Raw genomic sequence first — 23,025 nt, 5'->3', positions numbered from 1 at the left:
TCATACAGAAAAGGTACATGGTATGATATCAACCTTTATGTATGTGTTGAGTCCTGTTTTGTGACCTAATATGTGAGCTACTCTGGAGAATGTTCCATGTACGCATGAAAAAAAAAATTTGTATTCTGCTGCTTCAGGATGGGATGTTCTGTGTCTATCTGTTAAGTCCATCTGGTCCAGAGTGACATTCAAAACTACTCTTTCATTGTTTACTTTTTGTTTAGATGATTCATCCATTGATGTAAATAGGGTGTGAAAGTCCATTGCTATTACTTTGTTATTATCAATTAGTTCCTTCATGTTTGTTGTTAATTGCTTTATAAATTTTGGTGCTTTCATTCTGGGGGCATAAATATTTATAATAGATTTTTTGTTGGATTGTGCCTTTTATCATTATACAATGCTATTCTCTGTTTCCTTTTGCAGACTTTTAATATTTAGTTTGATAACTAGTAAAGCTTGTTTCTTTCTTTCTTTCTTTCTTTCTTTCTTTCTTTCTTAAGATTTTACTTATCTATTTGACACAGAGAGAGACAGAGAGAGATCACAAGCAGGCAGAGAGGCAGGAAGGGGGGGGCAGGGAGCAGGCTTCCCATGGAACAGAGAGCCTGATGTGGGGCTTGATCCCAGGACCCCAAGATAATGACCTGAGTCAATGGCAGAAGCTCAATCCACCGAGACGTTAGGTACCCCAAGGCTTTCTTTTGACATGCATTCACACTTCTCCCTTTCAATCTGCAGGAGTCTTTAGGTCTAAAATGAGTCTTTTGTATGCAATATATAGATGGGTCTTGTTTTTTATCTGTTTTGACACCTGTCTTTTGATTGGAGTGTTTAAACCATTTATATTCAAAGTAATTATTGATAGATTTGTATTTATTGCCATTTTATTACCTGTTAACATTTTATTATTGTTTCTGGATTTTATCTAATCCTTCCTTGTCTTTGTCACTTTTGGTCTCTTCTTTGACATTTCTTACAGGGCTGGTCTAGTGGTCACAAACTCCTTTACTTTTGTTTAGGAAACTCTATGTCTCTCCTTCTATTCTGAATGACAGCCTTGTTGGGTAAAATATTCTAGGCTGCAGATTTTTGTCATTCAGCATTTTGAATATATCATGCCAGTCCCTTCTGGCTTGCCAACATTTCTGTTGAGAAATCAGAGGTAAGCCTCATGCACTTTCCCATGTAAGGTAAGGATTTCTTTTATTTGCTGCTTTTAAGATTTTTTTTCCTTTATCACTATATTTTGTAAATTTGATTACAGAATGTCTTGCTATTGACCTGCTTTTATTAATGTTGATAGGAGTATTCTGTGCCTCCTGAATCTGGATGTCTGTTTCCTTCCCCAGGTTAGGGAAGTTTTCAGCTATTATTTCCTCAAATAAATTTTCCACCCTTTGTCTCTCTTCTTCTTATGGGACTTCTATAATATGAATGTTATTACATTTGTTAGAGTCACTGAGTTCTCTATGAGTATTCTTGTGTTGCATAATACCTCTTTCTCTCTTTTGTTCACCTTCATTATTTTCCATTATTTTGTCTTACATATCACTAATTCATCCCTCTACTTCTTCCAGCCTGCAGCTCATTGCATCAAGCTTGTTTCCAACCTCAGAATGGTTATTAGGTGCTGAAGTTGGGTATTTCTTTTCCCCCAGATTGGTTAGACTTTACTAAAATCATAGGAGCCTCAGGTCTGGTAAAATAGTTTCTCCTTTGGGCAAGCCTTGTCACAAAGTACAAATATTCTGGTATATTTCAAAATGGAATTTTTCACCTCCTCTTGCTGGAAACATGAGGGGATTTTTTTTTCTTTTTTCCAGATCTCCACTGTGAACCTGTCAGAGTTTCACAAAATTGTGAGGGTCCCTCAAAGCCTGGGTCCCTGAAGGTTTTCAATCTCAGACTTGTACACACTCAACCTCTAGTAGTTCAACAATTGCAGTCCAGCTTTTCTTACCCCAGTATTGCTTCCTGAGAAGGTTTCTGCTCATGGGTTTCTCCTCCAGTGAGTTATGATTCTCTGTATTTGTCTGTCCTGTCTTTCCAATTTGGGGAGCAGGAATTTTCTCTTGGAAGTCACTTCTCTAGTAGGTTTACTTATTAGGATGGATGACTACTTCTAAGCTTCTTACATGTTGGACTACTAAATTAGTCATCATGTGTTCTTCCTATGGATCTGTCTTTAGGGACCCAGCTATTGCTTTAGTAAATGGATTCCTGGTTTGAAAGCTGACTTATGTCCAGGTATATATCAAAAGGTCATGATTTTTTTTTTTCTTTTACATGTGTTTTATACCCTTCCCCATTCCAGCTCTATTGAAAAAAAAATGACATATGACATTGCACCACTTTTTAATAGAGAGAATGATACACTCCCTTCCTTCTGACCACATATTCCTGATTCCTCTATTATAAGTTGGATAATACTGTTATTAGATACTTATTTATTTTATCAATAGGGCATGTGGTCTATAAACTATCTTTATAACTCTTGGTGAATCGGTCTTCCCTTGACTGCCCATGAAACCTTGCCTATCATTACTAAGCTTGTTTTCTCTTGGCTTTTGGCAGTTAATTAGCATTGCTTAGCCTCTTTAGTTTTGAAATCCTCTCATCTTCATTTTTATCAGTGATCTGAGTCCCACAGTAGTCCCTCTAGTTGACAGCAATGGTCTATAGTTTAGAGCAACACTAAATATTTTATGATGCAACTTCAACTTTCACCAGTGTATTCATTGTAAATTTAATAAACGTGTATCCTCCAGGCTTTTCCATAAAATGTAGTCATCCAGAAGGTCTTCTGGACACACTCCAGTGTGCCCACTTCACTCAGCCTTTGAATTCTTTCCTCTATCATCTGAATTACAACTTTACTTGTAAAAATTATTACCTTTCCCACACCTCTGTGAGCCATCCTCATAATGGTTCACAACATTTCATGTCGTTCTGAACAGATATTAAATACCAGATTTTAAAAAAGTGCTCCCAAGTCAACAAAACTTCCCTGTCCAATTTTATTATCCAGCTCCTTTAATCAAGTATATAGCTCCATGTATAGTGCTATGGTTCCTGTCCAGTAAAGGCTAAATACATATTGCAATACCTTTGTAATTGTCCATTCCCTGCTTCTCAGACCCAGCTTGTCCTCATTTGGGTTATTCTGTGATTTAGTGATACTAGGTACAGGTCCAGTGGCTAATATGGTAGGTAGGACAGTTCCTGGTGGGGGGATTCAAAGGGTTTTGTTGTTTATATTTTCAATGTAATGTGTTATTATTTTATTGCTAATTTAGAAGTGTATGATTTCATATTGATTGTGAGAAAAATCAATAATGGTTATATATTCTTTTAAAAATTAATGGTTTAAATCTATCAGTACAATTGATCTCCACCTAATGCAATGTCCTGTAGTTTTGTTTTTATTTGCAAAGTTATATAACTTACAGATTTAACACCCCCTATAAGAAAAAAAAACACTTCTCAAGTCATTTGAATAGATAAATAGATAAATAGATAAATTCTAATGATTCCAAGAAATTGTTGCTTTGTGAGTAAAAAGCACCTGCATTATCTTTCAGTTTAAAGGAAATGCTACCTCTTACTAAGGAGCAATAAACCCACCATGTCTATAAGCTCAGAAGGTTCATGAGATTCATCTGTTAGGATCTCACTCTTCTCAAACAGTGTTCTGATCTTGGCAAAATATACTGACTTCAGTTGGATGTTTAGCTGTCTTTGATGTTCAACCACAGTCCTGGTTTTGGGTCTCCACTTTCTCTATTCTCCTCTTGCAGGAGGTTATGTATTTTTCATATGCAATCAAAGTATCTCACAGCTTTTCAATCCTGACTTTCAAGTGTCAGTTTCTTTACCTCAGAGACTCACTATTACTCTAGACAATATCAACCATGCATAGCAATGATTATATAATAATGCTTCCTAATATCTATTATCTCTTTCATATGTCTCAAATGCCTGATGAGTTCTTTAATGCATTCATTTTAACCTATATATGATCAAGATTCATCTCTGGTTTTAGCAATTGAATTGCCACCTTGTGCCAGGGATTGTCTGTACTCCAACCACTAAGAATGATGAGGTATTTATTGTCAGCCAGGTGACTGTTATTTAGCTTTAAAACCTTGCCACCTGCATTTTTCATCCACTTCTGGTAAAACTGTCACAGATTAGGTTGTCCGGAAGCAGATGCTATGACAGAGTTTGTAAGCAGATACTGCAACAAGAGCTTGGAATGCCATATATTTACTGGTGGTCAACACCTGTGAAAAAAAGATGGACAAAGCAGAACCAGACAGGGTATAATTAGAACTACAATGCAGAGTCAACAAAGCTTCTTTCAACCTAGTAAGAGCTTGAAGCAAATATCACCCCTCTCAATATTGGGGGATTGGTCTGCAAAATTACTGGGTCATTATACCCCTTTTTCTTTCAGTCACTAAATGTGGTGAACAGACATAGGAAAGGAAGGACATTGGGTAAGGTGGCCCCCTGCAGCTAAAGAAGAGCCTGAAGGAGCTGACAACTGTAGGTTCTCTGTTGACCATGCTTCCTTGATGTAGGAGGCACATTCTTCTTTGAGGGTGATATATCTGTGTTTACCACAGATACTTATTACCACTTCTAAATACAAACAAAGGGCTAGGATACAAACAACTTAATCTAGAAAATATCTATAATATGTGCAAACAAACTTAACAGCCAGGACAATTTCTTTACTAATACTAGAAATGTGGTGATGGGGAGGGAAGTTCCATTTTGATATATTAGAATCTGGTTACAAAAAATAATACCTAATTCTAAATAAAGAGTATTATGTTAATTTTCTTTTTTTAATTCTTCTTAAATATATAGCTCTATGGCGTGTTAACTTTATAGTCGTAATGAACAAAATAATTTAAACCTAGGTAGTCTTCTTTAACCATAATAATTAGTTTCGAAGTGAAAACAGACATTTGCAAACTTTTTAATAAAAAAAATCTTTATTAAGAAGTCAGTTGTCATATACGCATAAAGTCATTTTATTTAATGTTTAACATTTTTAGAAATGATAGCAAACCTGGATACTGCATTCACTCCCATGGCCCCAAAAGTATCCACAGTTCTCAGAGCTCACAACTATTCTCCATTATTTTAATATCTAGGACACAGAATTCTTTATTGATTATCTGTGATATGTAGAAACTGAACCTGGAATAACACTGTTTATTCAACACCATTATTTAGGAACTCTTTTGTGACCCAGGGGGAGAAATCTGGCATTACCAATATTTTGAGGGGATCTATGAAGTTAAAATAATTCAGTGAGAAACTGATTTTTAGGGAATGGCTAGAGGATTAATAGAGTATTAACTAGGCCCAATAGTTAAAAATAATGATAAATCACTGGAGCACCAGGGATAGTCGTTGTCTGTGGATAGAGGTGGGTAGAACCTCTTTGGAAGTCTTTGATTCTGCTAATATAAGTAAGGCTAGCAGAGTTGCTATTATATACAGAAATCTGTACCCCCTTCTTTTCCTTGACTGTGCAGTTTTTATCACTGTTCTGTTTACCAACTTCACTCTCTCTTTCAGTACTGCTCTCTTCATATGTTACTTTTGGACATTATGCAATATTTTCAGCTAAGTGGAGGGTAAAAAAAGATAACTCACTAAGAGGAAAGTAGTTTGGACACTATTTGCTAGAGACACTATCTATCTAACATTAATTTACAGAAGTGTCTCCGTGCTTCAAATATGGATTACATTTATTTCGTTCAAGTATTTCGCCATGAAACTACTTATATGAGTTATGTTATATTGTATAATGTATAGCCAAACAGAAGTAAAATATAAGAAAACTGATTATTGTATGTGAGTTAACAAACTTCTTTCAAGTAATATTCAGGTATAATGTTAATAATGTGGGAAAAACTTCTAGCTCTTAGCTTCAAATAATTTTTTCTTCTTTGGACCTCATTATTGCAGTCCATTTCCATCCAAACCCTCTTACCTTTCAGAGATGATAAAACAATTCTAGACGTCTCTCTGTATTTTTGCTTATAGCTACTTTTTATCAATTTTAGCAAAACAAAAGATATCCACTTAAAAACTACAGTCTTCACCAGTCATAATATTATTTTCATTTATCTTCCAATTTTCTGTCCCATAAATTCATGCTGTTAGAAACCAGTGCTATGTCTCTCCATATTGGATCCATAATTCACATTTATTCACTACTGTGTGCCATGTACTGAGAAGGATCGTAAGATATAAAGTTATATGTTAAATAAATTCCATATCACATTATTCTAGCAAAGGAGACAACCATTTACCAAATAATGGCAATGAAAATTAAGTATTGGAAGTAAAATTTGAATAAACATAGAACTTTGAGTAGAGACACAATTAGCCAAGAAGTTTGATGAAAAACTCACAAAGGAGATAATTTTAAACTCAGTCTTTTTTTCTTTTTTAGAGGAAAAAATGGGGAAAATATTTTAGGCATATAGAGTAGCTGATACAAGGTGAGAAGAAATTTGAAATAAAATGTTGTGAATAAGAAAGTAACAATCTTGGGGAGACTGAATGTCTCAGTTCATTAAGAGTCTGCCTTTGGTTCAGGTCTTGAACCCAGGGTCCTGGGGTTGAGCTCAGTCTGGTTCCCTGCTCACTGGGGAGTCTACTTCTACCTCTCCCACTGCCCTTCCCTTCTTGTATGCATGTGAATGGGCTCTCTCTCTCAAATAATTAAATAAAATCTTAGAAAGAAAGAAAGAAAGAAAGAAAGAAAGAAACAAGCTTGCCCATGTATGACAAGATTATATCAATTCAAATGAAACTGCTTCTTTTAATATCTCTAAAGCAAACACTGCAGAATATCTTGGGGCATTACTAAAAACAGAGAATAGTATCTATATCTAATACAATGTTTATCACAGTATATAGTACAAAGAAGACATTCCTTAAATGTGTATAGACAAATATATGTATGTTTCACCAGGGATTAGACTAAGATTGTGAGAAACAGAAATCATATAATAAAAGAAATAATTAAGGGAATTGAGATTGTTTCATTTGAATTGTATTATATCAGGCAGGCCATTGTGAGATAAACAACAGAGCAAGAGAGTGATGCAAGAGAATGGGATTGTTGATGAAGTATTGTGCTTTTTGAGTTATATCTAGTTTGTCTACTTTACACTGTTATTATCTCAAACCAATGCTTCCTGAAAATTATCTAAATAATCTGCAGGGATTTATTAGAGTGAAAATAATATGTTGATTTATCCTAACTGTTCTTAGAAAAGGTAAAAACTAGAAGGCAAATATGGGTTATTCTATACAATTTCAACTCTATTTTGTACCATCCTAGATCTTCTCTAGGGAAAGCAATAGCTACTCCTGACAGGGCCCCCTAAATATTCAAATGCTCTAAGAAGCATTGGACATTTAGTAAATCCAAATCTGCTTGGGACACTTCTTCATATTTCTATATCTGCTTGAAAATTCTGCCTTTGCAATATTGTAATCATCTATGTACAGCATCTATATCAACATCAAATAGCTGAGAAGTCACCAAAATAACCCTCAGAAAGTGCAATGTTACTACATAATTTTTAAAGTATCAATACCTTAAATCAGATAATCCTATACAAAAACCTTTAGATAAACTGATGGAGAGAAAAGCTTAATCTTAAATATTTTACATTACTTAACTTGACTGTACTGATTCACTATTTGGGTTAATGGGTCTTGGCATTAGCCTAGATTTCCAGTGATTGCTGATTTAAGTTATAAAAGGAGATGATTTTCTATTATCAAGATAAATTAAATTAAAATTATAGAAAGACAGAGTCAAGGTATTAAGAAAAAACACTTCATGTATTTAAGGTGGCATGTAGATTCATAAAATTTCAAAGTTGGAAAGGAACTTAAAAGATCATTATGAATAAAGATACCACATTTATGTATCTGCTTTAAATGGCTGGTTTTGCTCATGGTTATGCATTATATGAGACTACATAAGTTATTAAATTATAAGGCTATCCTTTCTAGTTAGAAACAATTAAATATAAAATAACCATCTCCATAATTTAACTGCATTAAAAAAAGGTATATATTAGTCAGATTTTAATGCTTAAGAATAGTATTTGCTTACTAAATCAGTGAACAAAATACTTGGTCAATTAATCTGCCATCATACAGATTCTGAAAGCTTTAGTCACACACAAAAAATATAAAATAATAAATTCTGGGGAACACAGGAATCAAATTATATGACAGCTAATCCTTGACTAAATGCATCTTTTCCAGTACCTATTTTGCATCCAGTAACATTCTAGATCTGTAGAAACTTAACAGTGAGCACAAACACATGAGTTTTTCCTTCCCATGGAATCCACTGCATGTTTTAAGGAAGTAAATAAATCTATCTACATGATAGATAGATTGATAGATAATATAAAGGGTCACAAAAGTAAATGTACAATTTAAAATTGAGAGAAGAGTTGAGGAAGAATAAAAAAATAATAAAATAATCTGACAAGACTTGGGCTAGAAAGGGACATGGTCGAGGAAACAACACGTCAATCAAGTCTGAACATAAGCATAAGCACAATACTGAGATTATATAAAAGTTAAGTAGGCCAGAATTGGTCTCACGTAGTGACTTAACTCCTTCTTACCCTTCAAATTCATCTCTTACCACCTTCATTTGACCTTTGAGGAAGAACACTAGACTTACCAACTCTTACAAAGGACAAGGGAGACAATGGCATTGAAATAGTAATAACAACATAAGCAAGAATCATAAAGAACCTTGAAGAACAGTTTAAGTATTTTAGAAGCCATTGGATAATTTATGATAGTGTGGGTATATATGAGGAATGAATTTTTTTTTTGAGATCACATTGTCTGCAAAACAGGAAGATGAATCATGATATTCAATGCAGTTGGAAGTTCTCAAAATACACTTGCATGACAAAACGTAATGTCTCTTGAATTAAGAAAATAAACATATGTACAATTACACACAAACACACACAAACACATATATAGATATAATTATTCACATAACACACAAAAATATAAACAACATAGTTAAATGCACATGTTTCTAGGTAAGAAGAATCAAATTTTAAAATGTCAGTAGTTCAGTCTTTTCAATCCCCCCCCTCATTGGATATTCTTTCACGCTTTGTTGAAGATTAGTGGAGAATATAGTTGTTAGTCCAGCTCAGGGTTTTCTATTCTGTTCTATTGGTCTATATGTCTGTTTTTGTGCTAGTACCATGCTGACTTGATCACTACAGCTTTGTAATATTACCTGAGATCTGGAATTGTGATGCCTCCAGCTTTGCTTTTCTTTTCAAGATTGCTTTGGCTATTTGAGTTCTTTTGTGACCCCATAAAAAATTTAAGTTTGTTTGTTTTTAGCTTTGAAAAATACAAGTTACGTTTTTATAGAGATTGCAATAAATATGTAGATTGCTTTGAATGGTATAGAAATTTTAACAATTTGTGTTCTTCCAATTCATGAGTATGAAATGTTTTCCCATTTACTTGTATCATGTTCAATTTCTTCCATCAGTGTTTTATAGTTTTCACAGTATAGGTCTTTCAGCCATTTGGTTAAGTTTATTCCTGGGTATTTTATTACTTGTGGTGCAATAATGAATGAGATCGTTTTCTTAACTTTTCTTTCTGTTTAACTATGGATGTATAAAATACGATATTTCTGTACATTGATTTTGTAACCTACAACTTTACTAAATTTGTTTATCAGTTCTAGCAGGTTTTTGGTGGAATCTTTCAGGTTTTCTATGTAGAGTATCATGTCATTTGCAAATAGGGGAAGTCTGACTTCTTCTTTGCTGATTTGGATGCCTTTTATATATTTTTGTTGTATTTTTGTTGTCTGATTGCTAACAGTGGTGAGAGTGGAAATCCGTGTTTTGTTCCTGACCATAAAGGAAAACCTCTCATTTTTTTGTGAGTTCTTCTGTATATGTCCTTTCTTATGTTGAGGTATGTTCCCTCTCTCCCTGCTTTGTTGCGTTTTTTTAATTTTTTTTTAATTTTCTTTTTTTACCAAGAATGGATGTTGTACTTTGTCAAATGCTTTTTCTTCATCTATTGAGAGAATCATATGGTTCTTATCCTTTCTTTAATTAATGTGGTGATCACAATTTATTGATTTGCAAATTTTGAACACTTTGCAACCCAGGAATAAATCCCACTTGATCACGGTGAGTAATTCTTTTAGTGTACTGTTGGACTTTATTTGTTAGTATTTTGTTGACAATTTTTGCATCCATGTTAATCAGGGATATTGGCCTGTAGTTTTCTTTTTGAGTGGAGTGTTTGTCTGGTTTCAGAATCAGGGTAATGCTGGCCTCATAGATTTTGGAAATTTTCCTTCCATTTCTATTTTTTTTTAATAGTTTAAGGAGAATAATATTAACTATTCTTTATATGTTTGGCTGTGATGTTATCTGGCCCTGGATTTTTGTTTTTTGGGAGGTTTTTGATTATTTATTCAATCTTTTTGCTGGTGATCAGTCTGTTCAAGTTTCCTATTTTTTCCTGTTTCAGTTTTGGTAGTTTATATGTTTCCAGAAATTTACCCATTTATCCCATGGAAAAGAATGAAACTGGACCACTTTTTTATACATACACAAAAATAAACTCAAAATAGATGAAAGACCTAAATGTGAGACAGGAAACCATAGAAATCCTAGAGAAGAACATAGACAGTAACCTCTCTGATATTAGTCATAGCAGCTTCTTGCTAAATATGTCTCCTGTAGTCAAGGGAAACAAAAATAAAACTGAACTATTGGGACTTCATCAAAATAAAAAAAGTTTTACACAGAATGCAGGAAACCATCAACAAAACTAAAAGTCAACCTATGAAATGGGAGGAAATATTAATAAATGACATATGTAATAAAGACTTATCTACAAAAACAAAATCTATAAATAAATTATACAACTCAACACCCCCAAAACAAATAATCCAGTTAAAAAATGCTCAGAAGACAGGAATAGACATCCAGATGGCCAAAAGGTATATGAAAAGATTGGCTCAACATCACTCATCGTCAGGGAAATACAAATCAAAACTACAGTGGGATACCACCTCACACCTGTCAGAATGGCTTAAATGAACAAGACAGGAAATAACAAGTGTTGACAAGGATGTGAAGAAAGAGACACTCTTTTATACTGTTGGTGGGAATGCAACCTGGTACAGCCACTCTGGAAAACAGTCTGGAGGTTCCTCAAAAAATTAAAATTAGAGCTATTCTACAACCCAGTAATTGCACTCCTAGGTATGTAGGCAAATGATACAAAAATACTGATTCATAAAGATACATTCACTATAATGTTTATAGCAGCATTATCAACAATTGCCAAATTATAGAAAGAGCCCAAAATGTCCATTGACTAATTAATGAAGAAAGAAGATGTAGTGTGCACACACACAAAAACAATGGAATATTACTTAGCCATAAAATAGAGTGAAATCCCCCTGCACCTTATGCAATGATGTTGATGGAGCTAGAGAGTATTATTCTAAGTGAAATAAGTCTGTCAGAATAAGACAAGTACCATATGATTTCATTCATATGTGGAATTCAAGAAACAAAACAAATGAACATAAGGGGGGTAAAAGAGAGAGGCAGACCATAAAACAGATTATATAAATGACTATTTGAAAGGGAGAGAGAGAACACAAGGGGTGGGGGGGGAGACAGGGGGAGGAGCAGAGGCAGGGGGACAAGTGGGCTCTGCACTAAGCAAGAAGTCCCATGTGGGGTTTGATCTCAGGACCCAGATCTCATCACCTGAGCCAAAATCAAGAATCAGATCCTCAACTGACTGAGCTAACCGAGTACCCCAAAAAAGATTCTTAGCTATAGAGAACAAACTGAGGGTTCCTGGAAGGGAGGAGGGGAGTGGGAGGGTTAAATGGACAATGGGTATTAAGGAGGCCACTTGTGATGAGCACTGGGTGTTGTATGTCACTAAGTTCTACACCTGAAACTAATATTACACTGCATGTTAACTAGCTGGAATTAAAATTAAAAAATGAGGTGACCATAAAAAATAGTAAAGGTAAAATGACTTAAAATAGAAGACTGCAAGTATTTGAATGAGGTAGACCTATATACACCCACATAGAAATTTTTGATAAATAGCTGTTTAAAAATAAAAGCAAGTTGCACAACAAGATATATTAAAAATAACTAGATTTATATATAAAAAGTACTTATGTAGATTCAAGCAACATTTCTGGAAGGACACACTGCTTATCTGAGGGAGAGTGAACAGGATGTTGGGAGGGGACAGGAGAAAACAGGAAAAAGGGAAACAGAATTTTTGTATATACCTTTGTTGTCTTATAAAAAAAAACATGTTTTTTTTTTATTTAATTTTGTAATAAAAGCACAAGAAAGAAAAAAGAGAGAGAGAGAGAACGTCGAATAAGTTCAATTATCAAAAACTTTCTGGAGTTGCTGTTAAGTACCAAATAAGAGATGATAAAAACCAAGAAAGGATCCTCATGGAGACAAGTAATTCCTAATACTTTCAGGTTGACAAATTTATGGTTCCAGATTTACAATCTAACTAATTTAACATCTGTGACTTGATATTCTACACTCTATTTCTCTTTCTTCTACTCTCCTTCTCTATGACCCACTTGCTAATTGCTTCTTCTGAGGTGGCTGTCAGGTTGAATGTTGAACTCATTTCCTTTTAAAAATTGGGTTAATTTTTACAAACAATAGTAAATCTACTTAGCTCTTATTATGTGTTAAATGCAAAAGGATAATTTAATTTGGTATTTGTAGCAACATGGAAAAAAGATATTATTATATTCATTTGCAAGTAAGAAAAATCACACTCAGTAATTTTAAATTACCCTTAGGCACAACACTAACTTGAAAGGTATTTCAAATCTCTTATGTTTATTCCAAAGCCCATAACTTTTCACCTATTTGAAGTTCCTCAGAAATTTGAATTCTAGCAGAATGGCTCTTACTCTTAGTAAATTTCTTGTCACTATATGTATTCATACACTGAAAATAACTTTTTTTCTTAGAATTCATGGAAGCTTAGTATTGAACTCATCTGGATTATGGAATGAAAACAGTGACAAACAAAATAAAACAAACAAACGAAAAACAACAATTAGACATAATAATAAAATGCTCATGACCTTCAAAGTCTTTCAGTCTTGAGGTATCATTGAAACTGGCTATGACTGTGTGAATACAGAGTCCATATATTTCCTTTAAGTACAGTTAAATGCATGTTTCCACATTAGTATCCTACTAGTGCTGGGACACACTATCCCTTAGATTTTGGGATCCTGAAGAAGGAACTGTTAGTAGTAATTAAGGAGAGCACAGAATTAGTGAACTATCATTTGCTTGAGAAAGGAAGACAGGTTATAGACCTCCTTTTATCCTTTCACCTCCTGACTTGATAATAAATCAAAACTCTTTCTTAATACGTTTTAAGGATAGTATAAAATGTGTTAATATAATGGCTTATTTTATACACATTTGTTTTTTCTGCCACTCAATGCTTAAGATTTCTGATTCATGAAATTTGACTCTTCCCAATGTTTTCCAGCTACCATTTATCTCAATATATCACAAGTTTTCTATAATATATTTTGAATTCAGTTAAACATATGAGAAATCACTGATAATTAGTATTAACAGGTTTAGAAATGTTTTTCATTCTCTATTTATCATATATGCACTGAACAGATAGATATGTCTATCTCTTTTCACCAGATATTTCAGCACAAGGGGAAGAATTGGGATGACATGAAAAGTAGATATTCCTTTTCTTTACTCTTCTCCAACTTGGGTACTTAGACACCACAACTTTTTTTTAGTGTTGCCCTACAGATTTTCAGACTATGAGTGGTGATTCTTTGTTAATAAAGTGTGTTCTGCTACCTTAACATATCTCTAAACTTTATTTCTTAAACTGCAATGTATTAGTAACTAATTTTCCTTTCATTATTCCATGATTACAGATAACCATCTTCACCATATATCATGTTTTCAGGTATATCAAAAATGTATATGAATATCACAAATTTGGGCTCAGTCATGCTCTTTCTCATGCATTGCCATTGCTAGAGGATATGGCCAGTCTCATATTTCTCAGCTATTAAGTAGTAATCTCTTACCAAGACTACTGAACTATGTGAAATTTAAAACAGTGACATAAAAGCCAAAATCTACTAGGACTTCCTAACCCCTTCTTTGGTCTCTCATATCTAAATACTTTAATCCTTAGCCATTAATTATTTAAATTCATAATTTTATTTACTTCATTGCTGCTGTCAGAGAAAATATTTTCTTCAGAGACAACACAAAATGACACCACAAACAAAGCTGATTCTAAGCATATTCAAGTTTCAACACTTTGATGATTATTCAATAAAACCTCATTTAAATAAAGACTATTTCAAGATGACAACAGAGACAATTCATATAATTAATAGCTCAGGTTACACTGAATGTGTCACTTGAAAAGGAGAAAAATAATCAGTATGTGAATAGGTAACAAACTATGCCAAAAAGAAAATGATCAAAGATTATGAAAATATAATTTTCTCCCTGGCATGGTGTTTTCAGTTATATTCACTGGAGAGTCCATTAGTCTGTATTCTGATACATAATTTTTTTCTTTGCATTTTTCATTAGACATTTTGCTCACCTGTATTGTTATATCTCAAAGTTTGGTTTTTGTTGACGTTGCCACTAACATCTTAATAGAATGAAACATTATTACTTTGAAATAAAAAAATACAGGAGGGGCACCTGGGTGGCTTAGTGGGTTAAGCCTCTGCCTTCAGCTCAGGTCATGATCTCAGGGTCCTCGATCAAGCCCTGTCAGGCTCTCTGCTCAGCGGAGAGCCTGTTTCCCCCTCCCTGTCTGCCTTCCCCTCTGCCTACTTGTGATCTCTCTCTGTGTGTCAAGTAAATAAATACAATCTTTAAAAAAATAGGAAATAAAATACTTTGAATCAGCCACTTTGTGATCATCTAATTATCTTATTAAAATATGGTAGAATATTTAGTTAAAAGAAAAACAGGTGTTTCAAATTCTATCGATAACTGTTTAGTAAGACTCTAAGGAAAAAGTGAATTTTTCCATTTATTTTATTTTTTTTTAAGATTTTATTTATTTATTTGACATAGAGAGAGAGATAACAAGCAGGCAGAGAGACAGGCAGAGAAAGGAGTAAGCAGGATCCCCACTGAGCAGAGAGCCCAATGTGGGGCTCAATCCCAGGACCCCGAGACAATGACCTGAGCTGAAGACAGAGGCCTAACCTACTGAGCCACCCAGGCATCCCTCTTCCATTTATTTTAATGTCTTTATTTTTCAAAGATGTGTCTTTTTGTTTCTAGTCTTTGTCTTCAAGTATTATTAAACTTATTCTGCACTATAATTCATCAGAATATGTCTAGCTGTCATAATTTATTATTATTGTATTCATTATAGGCATATAACGATATAATATTGGAGAAATATTTTATTATTCATTTCTGAAAATAGTGATAATTTTAAACAAATGTAATTATCAGTTGATACACATTATTGTGTTTCATGCATTCATACTGATGTAGATAGAACAAACAAACAAACAAAAATCCCACAACTGCAAATGGCCTTGCTTTCTCTCTTCCTTCTTCCTTCCCTTCTCCTTCTCTTCCTTACCTTTCTTGTTTTCTTTCTTTTCCCTTTCTTTCTTCTATCTTTCCTTCTTTCCTCCATTTCTTCATGTTTTCTAGCAAAGCATTACCCTTAAGGGTAATACTTTTATTGCTAAACTTATCACAATGATTTCTAATTTCTTAAATAAGTTCTCTTAAAAGTAAATATAAAGGGGAAAAACAAAACAAACAAACAAAAACAACAAAAACTTGTGTGACTAAATAGAAGTCCCAGAAATTTTCTTACAAATACCGTGTCATTGTTACAAAGTTAGAATTTTTTTCTTAGTCTTGGCACATCCAAAATAGCTAGACAAAATAATTTGGAATCTGAATTCTCTGAATAACTGAATACCCAATAATACTGACATTTCAAAAAGTATTAATGAACTGTAGGTCTTGGATATACATAAGTAAAAAACCTAATGGACCCAGGATTTATTTCAAACCTTGGCTCCAATATTTTCTGGATAAATTTACCCTTACAGAAATTCTTCAGCAAGTGTCATTAATTATAAATTGAGAATAATGTTGTTAGGCTACTTGTGAAACAGAATACTTATTTTAAAAAGCTTGGAAAATTGGCGCCTGGGTGGCTCAGTTGTTAAGCCTCTGCCTTCGCCTCAGGTCATGATCCAGAGGTCCTGGGATCAAGTTCCACATCTGGCTCTCTGCTCAGCAAGGAGCCTGCTTCTCTTCCTCCCTCTCTGCCTGCCTCTGGGCCTACTTGGAATCTCTCTCTGTCAAATAAATAAATGAAAATCTTTAAAAAAAATCTTGGAAAATAACAAATATTCAATAATTTTTGTTCATATAAATAATTACTATTTCATGGAGTATATTAGTCTATTTTGATCCCTTTCTTATTTTCAGATCTTCTTTTACATTATTGTTAATAGGTAAATTGCACTAAGCAGTTATTCCCAATAGAACACATAGATGAGACTCAATATAGTAGTATTTTGCGAATCAAACAATATTATTTTGATCCCTTTTATTATTTTCCTTAGGAAAACCTCACAAGGTTATGAGTTTATTATTCAGGGAATAAAGATTGTATTTATAAAGTGAATTCAGTGGAAATCCTAAGGTAATTAATTAGTTATAATAATAACTTTCATTTTATAATTATACAAAGTAATTATACAAAGTACAAATAAGTACCTTGTTACCAATTTTAAATAGCCCCCAGTAATAAAGCTGTTTCATTTCCCAGATTTTATGTTATCATTGTTTCTCTTCTTGTTTTTCTATCAGATAGGACAAATTTATAATTTAAGAAAGAAATATACACATAGGTATCTCTCTATATACTATATATATATTGATCCATTTTAAAAACCTATTTTATCTGTTTTATTAGTTTATTTTTCTAACCAGTGTATGGCAAATTTCAATTTTTAACTTATTCATCCAATATACTCTATATCTAGATTCACATTTTATAAAATGGGATAATAAAATCAATATTATTTTACATTGGTTATTCACTTAAATATATTTTAATCATATTACCATATTATGACATATTTAATTTTGAGGAGTTTCATATGTTTATGTTTAGTGGATGTCAATAGTTTTTAAAAGGTAAAAATACAGAAAAATTAAATTATCCTATAAGATTATACATTTGTAGGAAAACTTTTGCTTATTTTTTTAAAAAATCATTTCCTTAGGAAGAGTCTTAGAAGCTGCATTTTAGTAATAAATGTGTGCACATTTCTTATTGTCACTTATTACATTAAAACTTGGTAATTATTTCTATCTTTATCACAAAGTAATATATCGAGGTCTCAGGTTTTCATAGATTCAGTCTTTAATATAATTTATGTGTGAATGAAAATTCTCAAATTTTCTATTATTTGGAGACATCCTTTCACTGTGACACTGAACTACTTTTCTGAGTGTAATGACTCCAAATGTTAAAGATAAACTGTAGCATTTTACCCACTTTCCTCACTAAGCCATACAAAAATATTGAGGTCTGAGTCATGCATCCTATTTAATATACCTTGTGTATTTTTCAGGGTGAAATTGCTTTTCCTTTGTTTATTCATTCATTTCTTAAATATTCATTATAAATGTAAGCTATGCCAGGAATCTTCCTTGGGACCTGGTGACACAGTCTCTTTCATGGGTCTTACATTCTAGTTGCTAGAGGAGTGGGGAAAGAGAAGATAAATTTTAAAATATGTAAATAATATTTCAGATAGTACAAAGAACTTTGTGGAAAAAGCTAGGGTAATGGAGGGAAGTACTGTTCGAAGAGTTTGCTGCTGTACTGATAGAGAAGACTTCGTGAATGAGGAGACATCTGAGCACAGGAAATAAGAAGGGGGAAAATGTGTGACTTCTGAGAAAAAATACCAACTACAAACTCCAAGGTGGACTTATGCCTCTTTTGTTCTGGAAATAGGTAATAGATCAAGTGGAGTTTACCAACATTTATAGAGAAGAATAATGAGATAGAATAAGAAAGAAACATTAAAAATAAACAACTGGCAAGGTAGTAGGAGAAACAATAGTGTATTACAAATGTCAAGTGGGAGAATCAGGAACAAGGGAGAGATAATAGTCAAATACGTGTGATAGTACTGAGATGAGAACTGAGAAACTATAATGGGATATTTTAATATGAAGATCACTCTGATCTTGACAAGAATTACTTTTTTAATTTTGTAATAAGATCTAAAGCTTTAGTGAGATAAAGTCTAAACAAAAAAAAAAAAAAGAAAGAAAGAAAGAAAGAAAAAGAAAAAGAAAACAAAGAAAAGAAAGACTAGGCGACTGGGTGGCTTAGCAAGTTCAGCCACTGCCTTTGGCTCAGGTCATGATCCTAGGGTCCTGGGATCAAGCCCCACATTGAGCTCCCTGCTCCAGCAGGGAGTCTGTTTCTTTCTTTCACTCTGCTGCTTTTTTGCTCTCTCTATCTCAAAGAAATAAATAAACTCTTTTTAAAAATTTTATTTTATTTCTTTTCAGTGTTCCAGAATTCATTGTTTATGCACCACACCCAGTGATCCATGGAATTCATGCCATCCACAATACCGACCACAAGGCTCACCCAACCTCCTACTCTTCTCCCCTCCAAAACAAATAAATAAGCTCTTAAAAAAAGATAATAAAAAATAAAAACAAATGAAAAAATAGGAAGTTTGCATAAAGAGTACACTTATAAAAACTTTTGTTTTAGGGGGCGAGTGAAGCTCAGGGAAGAAACTAATGAGTTGTCAAATGCTTTAAAGCTTATTTTCTATGTTTTCCATTGTGAAATGTATTTCCAAAAAGAGATTACTTAATATGTTTAAATATTTAATGACAAATATAATAGTAGTCAGAAAGATTAATATTAATCAAATACCCATATCAGTAGTAGAAATATTAAAAAATTGAACACCAGCTACCTGTTTTGTAATACTCCACGTGGCCTTCCCCAACTGTATACTATTGCTCAAGATTATAGAAACAATGTATTTTGTGTTAATCATCTTTTTTTTTTCTATAGAATTATCTTCTGTGTTAGTATCTCTAATATGCTTTTACTTTACCTAATTTTGAATTTTACATAAATGGAGTAATTCTCATGTTCTCTTTTTTATATAGTTGTGTTACATTTTTATTTGATATAGATAATTAATATTTTGTTATTTTATTTATCTATTTATTTATTTATTTAAAATTAAATTAATTTATTTATTTTCAGAAAAACAGTATTCATTATTTTTTCACCACACCCAGTGCTCCATGCAATCCGTGCCCTCTATAATACCCACCACCTGGTACCCCAACCTCCCACACCCCCGCCACTTCAAACCCCTCAGTTGTTTTTCAGAGTCCATAGTCTCTGATGATTCACCTCCCCTTCTAATTACCCCAACTCCCTTCTCCTCTCTAACACCCCTTGTCCTCCATATTTGTTATGCTCCACAAATAAGTGAAACCATATGATAATTGACTCTCTCTGCTTGACTTATTTCACTCAGCATAATCTCTTCCAGTCCCATCCATGTTGCTACAAAAGTTGGGTATTCATCCTTTCTGATGAAGGCATAATACCCCATAGTGTATATGGACCACATCTCCCTTATCCATTCATCTGTTGAGGTCATCTTGGTTCTTTCCACAGTTTAGTGACCATGGCCATTGCTGTTATAAACATTGGGGTACAAATGGCCCTTCTTTTCACTACATCTGTATCTTTGGGGTAAATACCCAGTAGTGCAATTGCAGGGTCATAGGGAAGCTCTCTTTTTAATTTCTTGAGGAATCTCCACACTGTTTTCCAAAGTGGCTGCACCAACTTGCATTCCCACCAACAGTGGAAGAGGGCTGCCCTTTCTCCACATCCTCTCCGACACATGTTGTTTCCTGTTTTGTTAATTTTGGCCATTCTAACTGGTGTAAGGTGATATCTCAATGTTGTTTTTAAACTTCATAAAAATGTCACTCTTGTATGTAATCTTTTGATATTTTCTTTAATCAATATTATACTGCAAAGATTCACCTGCATTGTTGTCTGTGGCTGAAAGTACTTATTTATTTTTTAATAATTATTTATTTTTGAGAGAGAGAGAGCTTGCAAACTGGGGAGGGGAAAGACAGAAGAAGAGGAAGGGAAAGAATCTCAACCAGATTCCCTGCTGAGTGCAGAGCCTTATGCAACACTGGGCTCCATTCCAGGTCTGTGGAATCATGACCTGAGCTGAAATCAAGAATTGGATGGTTAACTGATTAAACCACCCAGGCACCCCTGAAGGGTTTAATTTGAATGCTAAATTATACTGCAGTACAAGACTATACTTAAGCTTTGTCACTTATTGTTTTGTGGACGGGATTTTCAGTCATGTCCAGGTGTTTACTATTGTGAATGTACTTTTTGACACTCTTGTATAAGTCTCCCATTGAGCTGTGCAAGAGTTTCCTTTGAGCATATTCCTAGGAGTGGAGTTGCTGTGGCATGGATTATATGAATTTCCAATTTCAGGAAATAATCCAACTACTTCATAAAATGGTTTCAACAATTTACTCTTCAATTACCAAAGCATGAATTTCTGTCTATCCATATATTCTCTAATACTTGGTATGCATACAACCAGTTTTGTCACTGGCAAATTGTTTTTCATGGTGTCTGTACACATTTATACCAGTAATGTAGAAAATTTCCCTGCTACATATCCTTTCAGGCATTTGATTGGATTTTTTGTTATCTCATTATAATTTTATTTTGTATTTCCTGGTTACTATTGTATTTGACCATCATTCAATCTGTGTATTCCTCAATTGCGTTTCTTTTTCTGAAAATGCCTGTTTATTTCACTTGGTCAGTTTATTATTTGTCTGTTTATTACCAATTTGTTATTTGTTTGTCCCTTCTCTTTCATCAATTTTTGGGATTTAATCTTATGTTCTGGTTGATAATTCTTTATTAGTCTCATCTTTCGTAAATATCTTCTTCTACTTTGTACCTTTATTCTTTACTCTTTTTATTGTATTTTTTAATGAAATAAATTTTTAAATTCAATGTGTTTATTCATCTTCTTTTAACTTTTCATTTCCATCTTGTTAAGAAATGTTCCCCTATCTTAACATCAAAATATATTATCTAGAATTTTTCTAAATATTTAAAAATTTTTCCACTAACATCTAAGAATTTGTTTTGTTGGAAATTTCTTTTGGTGTTTTGTTTAGGATCATCATCCTTTTTTTTCTGTATAATTAAAAGAGCCCCTCTATGATTTATTGACTACTTATCTTCTCCACTAATTACCTATGGACCCCTAAATTTAAATAAATCAAAAACATCAGACACACATACACATACACATCATACCTCTAGAATTCATTTATTGTTATACTAATAATACACTGTCCTGCATAATATAGCTCTATAATAACCATTGATATCTGTTAGAGCTAGATTTCTTCCCTGGTTCTTCAGAAATACCTTGACAGTTTATAGCGTCATAGACACTTTGATACATTGTATCAATTTAAAATGACTTTGTCTGATTCCATAGGAAATATAGTAGTCATTTTCAAAGAGTTAAATCTATACATCATTTTATTTATAGAAAAATAGATTTGGCATTTTTATGATATAGCTTTTTCCACTCTATGAAAATCATGTCCTTTCCTTTTTAAAGTTTATATTTAAAAATAATTATAGGGGCACCTGGGTGGCTCAGTGGGTTAAGCCACTGCCTTCGGCTCAGGTCATGATCTCAGGGTCCTGGGATCGAGTCTCGCATCGGGCTCTCTGCTCAGCAGGGAGCCTGCCTCCTCCCCTCTCTCTCTGCCTGCCTCTCAGTGTACTTGTGATTTCTCTCTGTCAAATAAATAAATAAAAATAAAATCTTAAAAAAAAATAAAAAATAAAAAAATAAAAATAATTATACAATATTTCACATACATTTTGCTATTTCTTAGATATGTGTTTATATACATACATTTTATTTTGAAATTTTTAATGGTTTATATTTGTGTAGATAGATAATAGATAATTGTATTTATTAATTATTGTATGGGTATAGAAATTCAATTTAAATTTGGAATGATCTTTTTATCCCGCAAAACTGTTATACTCTTATTAATTACAATAATTTGTTCTTTTTTTTTTGTTTTTTACATATACAATCATATGATCTGCAAACAATAGTTCACTTCCTTCTACATATTTTTAACATAGCAATATTCAGTTTCTAGAGTCTTAGCCTTAGATCTCTTAGCTGCCCATCAAATCTCAGGCCTAGCCTTTGTAGTGTGTCCAAGTACTTTAGTTAAAACTAAGGCTTTGGGCCAACAATGATTGGCAGATACTCCAAGGACAGATACAGAAACACTAGCTTCAAACCTAGGTCCTCCTTTAGGGATTTTTGCTTTCTTGTTATTTCTGGACTCCAGTGAAATTCTTTCTTTCCCTGAAGTTAAATTTTTTTTAAGTAGGGACAGTTTTCTTGTTTGATTTTCGTGTTTTAACTATTATTTTTGTGACAACAATTTGGAGAGATGCCAAGAATGTTTTACTTTGGGTTTAGAGGATATTTTTGTTTTTTGTGTTTTTTTTTTAACAAGACATATTACTGTAAATTATTATGCTGATGGGAATTAACTGGTGGAGATAGCATAATTAATGGTATAAGATTGATGGAAAACAATCTTTGTATGACTGATTCTAAGAGGAAACTGGATACAAGTTAACCTCAGACAGATGCACAGACATTATATCAGTGGAAATGGAAGAAAGATAAGAGGTAAGGATGCCAGTACA

The sequence above is a fragment of the Mustela putorius genome, unplaced genomic scaffold (assembly GCF_011764305.1).
Source record: "Mustela putorius furo isolate JIRA1106 unplaced genomic scaffold, ASM1176430v1.1 tig00000460_pilon_pilon_pilon, whole genome shotgun sequence".
NCBI lineage: Eukaryota > Metazoa > Chordata > Mammalia > Carnivora > Mustelidae > Mustela > Mustela putorius.
The sequence above is the reverse complement of the archived record's forward strand: the minus strand, read 5'-3'. Positions refer to the sequence as shown.